The sequence below is a fragment of the Sphaerodactylus townsendi genome, linkage group LG15 (assembly GCF_021028975.2).
Source record: "Sphaerodactylus townsendi isolate TG3544 linkage group LG15, MPM_Stown_v2.3, whole genome shotgun sequence".
Taxonomy (NCBI): Eukaryota; Metazoa; Chordata; class Lepidosauria; order Squamata; family Sphaerodactylidae; genus Sphaerodactylus; species Sphaerodactylus townsendi.
In genome coordinates, this window is record NC_059439.1 from 21227690 (window position 1) to 21236647 (window position 8958).

Genomic DNA, 8958 nt, shown 5'->3' on the forward strand with positions numbered 1-8958 from the left:
TCTCTGTTAAAATTCATTTTGTGAGTTTTGGCTCCCCAAAATCTGTCCAGGTCTTTTTGAATTCTTACCCTGTCCTATGGGGAATTAGCTACCCCTGCAAATTTGATTAGCATGCCTTCTATTCCATCATCTAAGTTATTGATAAAAATATTGAATAGCACTGGGCCCAGGACAGAACCCTGTGGCACCCCACTAGTCATTTCTCTCCCGGATGAAGATAGTGAGGACCCTTTGAATTCAGTCAGTCAACCAATTACAAATCCATCTAACAGTAGCATTGTCTAGTCCACATTTTACTAGCTTGTCTGCAAGAATATCATGAGTACCTTGTCAAAGGCCTTACTAAAATCAAAATATGCTTTGTCTACCACCCTTGTCTTTCTATATAAAAAAGAGATCAGTCTGGCATGACTTATTTTTGAGAAACCCATGTTGACTTTTAGGGATCACGGTATTCCCTTCGAAGTGCTCACAGACTGCCTGTTTAATGATCTGCTCTAGAATTTTTCCTGGTATTCATATCAGGCTGGCTGGGAAATAATTATTTGGGTCCTCCCCCCCCCACTTTTTGAAGATGGGGACAACATTAGCTCTCCTCTAATTTGCTGGGATTTCCCCTGTTCTCCAGGAGTTCTCAAAGGTTATTTCAAGTGGTTCTGAGATTACTTCTGCCACTTCTTTTAATACCCTAAGTTGTAGTTCACTAGGCCCTGGAAATTTGAATTCATTAAAAGTAGCCAGGCATTCCTGTATTACCTCTTTATTTATTCTGTGCTGAATTTTCCCTACTTATCTTCTGTTCCATTTCCTCCTGGTTGAGCATTGTTTTCCTTTTGGGAAAAGACCAAGGCAAAGAAAGTGTTGAGTAGCTCTGCCATTTCTCTGTCCCCTGTTAACATTTTGTCATTTTCTCCATGCAGTGACACTATCATATCCCTTTTCTTCCTTTTCCAGTAGACATAACCAAAAAAGCCTTTTTTAAAACCTCTCTGGCAAGCCTGAGCTCATTCCGAGTTTTAGCTTCTCTGGCTTTTTCGCTACACATCCTGGATTCTTCTTTGGTGTTTTCCCTTCTTTTCCATTTCTTGAACATCTCCCTTTTAAATCTCAGCTCGGTTGGATGTTGTTTAGACATCCATCTTGGTTCCCTTAGACACCTCCAATTTTATCCTCCTCATTGGAAATGTTTGAGATTGTACCTTCAAGATCTCACTTTTAAGAAACTCCCATCCATCGGGCACTCCCTTCTCTTTTAGTATTTTTAACCATGGAATCTCACTAAGCAGTTTCCTAAGTTTACTGAAATCAGCTTTCTTAAAGTCTAGAATGCATGTCTAACTACGCTTGACACCCCCTTTCCACTATATAATAATTCACATGTTTTGCATCAATACTGAATGATGCATTCAGTGGAATAACTAGGTGGGATCCAATCAGTAATAACCGAGGGTGATGCAATTTGATTGTCACTGATGTGAGTTCATTTTCAAAATACAGTGGGAGATTGCCAAAATCATTTCAGGGGTCTGCAACCTGCAGTTCTCCAGATGTTCATGGACTACAATTCCCATCAGCCCCTGCCAGCATGGCCAGTTGGATTTGTGGTCCATGAACATCTGGAGAGCCGCAGGTTGCAGACCTCTGATCTAGATGGTGTGGTTAACTGAAGACACAACTCAGTTGAAAAATTACACCGAGATCACCCACCCCTTTAACAATGCCATAGCATGATTACCCTCCCCTTTAACAATACCATAGCATGGACCACTTTTCAATATATTCTTAAAAGTTGGAATTATAAAGAAAAAACATACCTTTTCTTGAGATTTAGACATAATCCTAGTGGTGCAGGAAACAGCTTCTAATTACTGACAATAGAACTGTGTAGGAGAAAGGAAGGGCTGAACTTTGATCAGGAATAAAAATGAAACCAAGTAAAGCATATTGGCTTGTTAAATATTAACCTTTAGAAGTTCTCTGAAGATTACTTATCTTTTCCTGCAGAAAAGGGGGCTTAATTCATATTTTTTACACTACAATCAGTCTTGTTGCTCTTGTATGTGCCACCAGACTCTTTTCCCAGATTGCATTTTATAGGAGACATGAAAGAATACATTATTTTTTCTTCCTGATTTCCATACAAGATAAGTCAGGAAGCTGTATTTAATAAGTTGTATTAATTAATGGTTGTTGCTGGTTGAGAGCTTGGGATAGTGAGGCAGTCAAGTAGTATAGAATTTCATTCAACCTAGCAGACCATTTGTCTCTGGATGGTGAGGTTCTATGCTTAATTCTGCATGTCTGGCATAAACGTTGCACCAAAGATGATATGAAGTATGCCTTGACATGAAGATGACATGAAGCATGCCCTGATGATACTAGGAAGACCTAGCATCAGATAGGAGGGCCATTTATGCTGGGATCAGTTATAATACTCTACCAGTCATAATCTTGATATCATATACAACCTGGTCTCATGGAGCAGAACAAGGGTAAGATGGATACAAGTCAGGAAATAAGCACAAGTTTGATATCAAGAAGGTCTGCCTGACACATGACATCATTCTTCCCTGAATTAGTAATGCAGAGCTTTAGACAATACCCCTCTGAAAGGCATAGCCACTCACTTTTTAGGGCCACCAGCCTCAGCCTTCTAAGGGGCGAAGTACCACCATCGGCTGTGGGCTCACAGGAATTCTAACTTGGTAAAAGTGCCCTGCACCCCCCAATCCTCACATGGGTGAACTTCCTGTACTGTCCTGCACTCTTTCCCCAAACATTAACTTAATCTTAGAAACCTCCTGTCTAGCGATTAAATTGCTGTGAGTGAAGGGGCGAGGGCTCTTCTCTTTTTCCTTCTGCTGGAGTGGAGACCTCTTGCCTCAGCTGTGAAAGCAGCAGCCATTTTTGGACCGTGTGCTCAATCAGGTAATGTGAACGGTTTGAGAATTGCAACCTTTTAAGCTTATATGCCTACCCTATGTTCAACAGCTCCTAGCTAGCCTATGCTAAGAGATAGGGGCAGGGGATGTGCATTTATATCACCTTTGCTTTGGAAACCCTGCTCAATCTGGTGCAGTGCTAAAAGATACTTGTGATTTTTCTTTTTAATAAATACTTTTTAAACCTTAGATGTGGAGAACGGTTCTCTGTACCATGAATGCCCCACTGTCTTGATTGTCTTGATTCCCCAACCAGGTACCAGAGATTTGGAGGACTTATAAATCCCAGAGAAACATCAGGAAATGCTACCTGACCAAGGGGGAAATGATATCTTGACCCAGTTTGACCTGGTCAAAGGAGGGTGGGGTCTGGAATCTGATAAATTGCTGGAGGGAAGGAGCGAGGCGCTCTTTTCTCTTTCCTTCTGCTGGAGCACAGACCTCATGCCTGAGCTGTGGAAGGCAGCAGCCATTTTCTGGACCATGTGCCAGGTAATGTGAATTATTTGCAAATTGCAACATTCTAAGCTCTAAGGACCTGCTTTCCACCATCTACTAACCAGGGTATGTATTAGTGATAGGGGAAGGGGATTTGCATTTTATTTCCTTTGTTTTATAAACCCTTGCTTCATCTGGTGCGGTGCTAAAAGATGCTTGTGACTATTTTACTTGTAATAAATACTTTTTAAAACCTTGGATGTGGAGGACAGTTCTCTGTGCCATGTATGCCCTACTGTCTTGGACACGCTATTTAAACAGGAGAGAGAGGAAGGCTGAGCAGCTTTTCCTCCAAGGCCTCCAATCTACCCTATAGTGGAACCCAGGAGAGGGGAAACCAAGGGGGAAACTGAGGTAGAGGCCTCACAGTTGGAAAGGAAGCTGGGAAATCCCATCTTTCCCAGTGGGCAGTCCTCAAATGATCAGGTGGTGGCAGCGGTTTACCCAGAGAGAAAGCTAGCCTGCCCCAGGAAAAGTTGGCAACTCCTGGGGTGTGTGCAGAGAGAGCGGGATAGGGCCTGCCAGGCAAAGCAAGCCCGTTCCGCCACAGCTGCCTTCAGCCATAGGTCAGGCAGAATAGCTTCATCTTTCAGGCCCTATGGAATTGTGCCAAGTCTATTTGTTCGAGGTCTGCTTCGCCTATAGCACACCAGATGATTGCTTGTGCTGTTGCTTCCTCAGAAATCTCTGCAACCTTTAGCAGGAGACAGAACTTATTCACTATTCAAACTACCATTAAATGTTGCAAATGCTGCAAGCTGTGGGTTTGGCAAATGGAGTGAGTAGGTGTGGAGACTCCAGTAATGAAATAAAAACATGATGAAATGTATCCAATGAGCAATGGAAAGGGAGGACATTGTCTATATTTTTTATAAAACCATATTACTTTAATAAAACAGCATTCTAGAACAATTCTACTCCACCGAATATTTCCCTTTTTACTATACTTTTTCACATCACCACCACCACTATCATCATTGTTACCCAATAGAAAGTTTTTAGAACTGTCTCTTTGTTAACTGCTTATTACAATTCAATTCAGGCCTCATGAGAATGATATAACACTTGGGGGGAAAGATACAAACCAGTATGCCTGTAGTAGATGCCAGAATGGAGAAGATCTCCACAGCCACCTTATATTTGCCTTTTGTGCTCAAGTAAGTAGGAAAAAAGGACACCCAGACACTGCAAAACACCAGCATGCTGAAAGTGATGAACTTGGCTTCATTAAAACTGTCTGGCAACTTCCTGACTAGGAAAGCCACAACAAAGTTTATTTATTTATTTATTTTTTTATTACTTCAATTTCTATACCGCCCCATCCCCGAAGGGCTCCGGGCGGTGAACAACATAATTCAAAACATTAACAGGAGCAAATCCTATAAATACAATGCATAGGCTCCAACAGAAAAACAGCTTAAAATTTCATATAAACAGCGGTCATATAAACAGTTAACAAATAAACAAGGGCGTCCAAACCCCAATTAAAACCTACCCCCCAAAAAGGGGGGACGGTAGGCCCCTCAATATGAGGGGCTCTGATGTAAAGTGCCAGGCAAAGAGCAGTGGGGGGGGGCCACCACATCAGTGGCTGGACACTCCAAAGGGTCTTCGGGTGGAACAACATTAGTCTTACCAGGACTCTCTCATGGAACCCACCAAGGTCTCAGAGAGCTCCTGACAGTGTGCTGAGGAAGGGTGGTTCTACCAGGTCGGGTCCAGGGCTGTAAAAAGTCCTGGGTCCGTGTGGAGAGCCAGCCGCATCATTGAGGGGCCGGGACCACTAGCAGATTAGCCTCTGCTGAAACCCAGAGGCTTCTAGAGGGACGTATGGGGTAATGTGGTCCCGGCGAAGGAGGTTCCTAGTCAGCCAGTGAATGCCTTAAAGGTCAAAACCCACACCTTGAAGATGATTCGGAACTCAACCAGGAGCCAATGCAGCTGACGCAACACAGGCTGGATGTGCTCTCTAAAGGCGCCTCCTGTGAGCAAATGCGCCGCTGCATGTTGGACGAGTTTTAATTTCTGAATCAAACGCAAGGGAAGGGCCCTGCCAGGAGCGAAGTTATAGTAGCTCCAGCCCTGGGAGGTGACCGTCGCTATGGATCACAGTGGCCAGGGTCTCCCACTTGGGAGAGGAAGTGGGGCCAACCACTGGGCCTGGCGAAGATGGAAAAATGCAGTCCAGGAGTTGTTAGTGGTGGCCACCTGGGTCTCCTACTTGAAAGAGACGAATCCAGGTGGACCCCCCCAGGACTGCAAATCGGAGGGAGGCTGGCGCCAATGAGGCCCCCTCCCACACTGGCGGCTGGAAATCCCGAGCCTCTCCCTCACAGCCCAACCACAAGATCTCCGCCTTCGATGGATTCAGTTTCAGCCTGCTCTGCTGTAACCAACCAGCTACCGCCTCCAAACAGTGCTGGAGAGCCGCAGGGGCGGCAACCGCTCCCCCCTCCATCAACAGAATGAGCTGAGTGTCATCAGCATATTGATGACAAATCAGCCCCAAACTCCGTACCAGCTGAGCAAGTGGTCGCGTATAGATGTTAAATAATTTACAATAGCCATGACTCCTATGAACCCCAGAGCAGAGTAAAACAAAATGGCAGACCCTTCATTACATTCTTCTACTATTTCTTGAGTCAGAGAGTGTGGGTCCAAATCTGGAAATGGAGGAGTAGTGCAGAGCCACGCTGTACAAATTCCTGCCTGAATAAAGAAGCAGGAAGAAACAACAGAGAAACAACCCATTTCCTTAGCTTGCTTCCGGGCCTAGTGACTATGAAAGCCAGAGCCACAGTGATTGTTTTGGCCAGCACGCAGGAAACAGCCACAGAGAAGATGATGCAAAAAGTTGTTTGTTGCAGAAGACAGGATACTTTGTGTGGATAACCAATGAATAGCAAGGGGCAAAGAAAGCAAAGCAGGAGAGAGATGAGCAGGCAATAGGTGAGATCCCGATTGTTGGCTTTGACAATGGGAGTGTTTTGATGTTTGGTGAAGATTCCAAGCACGAAGGCAGAGATCAGTGACGATGACAGTGACCAGAGGGCTAAAGTGATACCCAAAGGTTCTTCATATGACAGAAACTGAAGGACTTTGGGAAGGCATTTATTGTGTTTCTTGTTTGGATATTGGTCTTCCGGACATGATTTAATAAATAAAAAATAAAATTACAATTACAATGTGTGATTCCAAGGCCCATTATTCATGGAAGACTTACCTCAGGGCTCTTTACTGCTCAGCAGGCTTGTAGTGGGGCTCCTCACAGTTCTCTGTTTACATGTGAGAAGGCACTCACACCTTATCCTGCAGCTTTTCTGCTCAGAACTGTCCTAAGCCTGGTTCTCTTAGCTTTGCTCATCAACTCACTCTAAAAGGCACAGACTCAATCACTCCTGTTAGTCGCCAGACTGCTGACTTAGCCCTTTAAGTTGCTATTATATCTATATTGATATTGCAGCTATAGCAATATTGTAGCCCTTTTCAAAAATACTCCTGCCCCCCAAATGAAAGAGGCAAGCAGTTCCATGGACCACATCCTGCTGAAGAAGAGAATCATGTCCTAAAGGTGATATTCTCTCCCCTCCCCTCCCCTCCCCTCAGAGGCGTTTCTCCCATAGGGCAAAGTGGGCAGTTGCCCTGGGCGCCGCCTTGTGGGGGGCGCAAAAACTGCAGGTTCGTTTCTGGGATTTTTTATATTTTCAGTGTATTTCCGCTTTTTTGCCTGCAGAGGGCACGGTTTTTAGGTTAGTAGCACCAAAATTTCAGGGATTTTTTGGGAGACTCTCCTGATGATATCAACCAGGTTTGGTGAAGTTTGGTCTAGGAAGTCCAAAGTTATGGACTCCCAAAGGGAGTGCCCCCATCCCCCATTGTTTCCAATGGGAGCTAATGGGAGATGGGGGCTACACCTTTGAGGGTCCAAAACTTTGGACCCCCTGAACCAAACTTCACCAAACCTGGGTGGTATCATCAGTAGGGTCTCACAAAGATACTCAGAAATTTTAGTGCTGCTATCTTAATAATTGCACCCCTGACAGCAGGCACCCCCTGACAGCAGGCATTTCCCCAGATTTTCCTTTTAAATCCACCCCCTTCCTGCCAATGCTTGTTTTCTTTCTTTCTGTTATTTTCTCAATGCCTAATAAAGGTGGCAGTGGCGGTGGCGGTGGCGGTGGCGGTGGCGGTGGCGGTGGCGGTGGCGGTGGCGGTGGTGGTTATTATTATTATTAAATCCACCCCCTTCGGCATGGATTTGAAGGGCGATTCTGAGGTCCCAGTGTAAACATTGAAAGTGATGCTGTTTCAGGGTGGGAGATAATCCACCCCAAAACAGCATCACTTTCAATGTTGTTTAAACTGGGGACCCCAGATTGTCCCTTTAAGGTGGATTTAAAAGGAGAATCTGGGCTCCCTGGTGGATTCCAGCATCACTTGTTTAAACTAGGAAGCCCAGATTGTCCTTTTAAATCCACCTTAAAGGGAGAATCTGAGGTCCCCAGTTTAAAAAACATTGACAGTGATGCTGTTTTCCACAATTGTGGGGACTGGATACCACACCATGAAATGTTTTCATAGCAGTAATAAAACATTTTGAAAGCATTTTGAAAATGTTTTCAAAAAATATTTCTGCTGTGTTCAGATTTGTGAGTTGGGGTATTTTCTATAATGTGATGGTGACTTTGAAACGACCTGGTAGAAAGAAAATCTTTGTTTCGTCACGGTGGGGGAGGGTGGCTGCCCATGGGGGGGGGCACCAAACAGGTTTTGCCCAGGGCTCCAGTTTGCCTAGATACGCCACTGCCTCCCCTCTACACACAAACATATTCTTTCTGCCACTGCTGCTGCTGCAGTAGGAGAGAGAGGTTTGTTATTTCCAAGCACTCTTTGTTGTTATTCTATCGAGATACCAACGTATCAATATGAGCATTTCGAGATCAGCGTGTTTTGGCTACTTGAAGGGGCTGTGAAAGCCTGCCGAGCGGAGCTACGGCCCCATCTGTTGAGCATCGTCAACAACTCCCTCGAGCAAGGAGTTTTCCCAGATGGGCTGAAGGAGGCAGTGGGTCCAAAATTCCACTCTAAAAGCATCAATCATTAGATCCTGGGATTCTGGCCACCACTTCCGCCCCGTCACCGAATCTTTCAGCTTCTGGGGAAGGTAATTGAGAGAGTGGTGTTGGAGCAGCTTCAAGGCTTCCTGGATGACGATCGGCCTTCTCGCACCCTCCACTTCCAGTCCGGCCCGTGCTGCATGGGACGAGACTGTTCTCGCCGCCACAGACACGCCCGTATGCAGCTTGGACCAGGGCGATCGGCGCTGCTGGTATTACGTTGATCTTACCAGCGAAAGGCGCTTGATGTGGTCGACCACGCACCTTTTGGCTCCACCGCTTCAGCTGCCTCTGGAGTGCGGGGCACTGTCCTTCAAATGGATTGCCTCGCTTCTCCGGGGGCGGACTCAGCAAGTGAGGTGCGGGGATGAAGCCTCCAGGAAGTGCCCGCTTCATTGCGG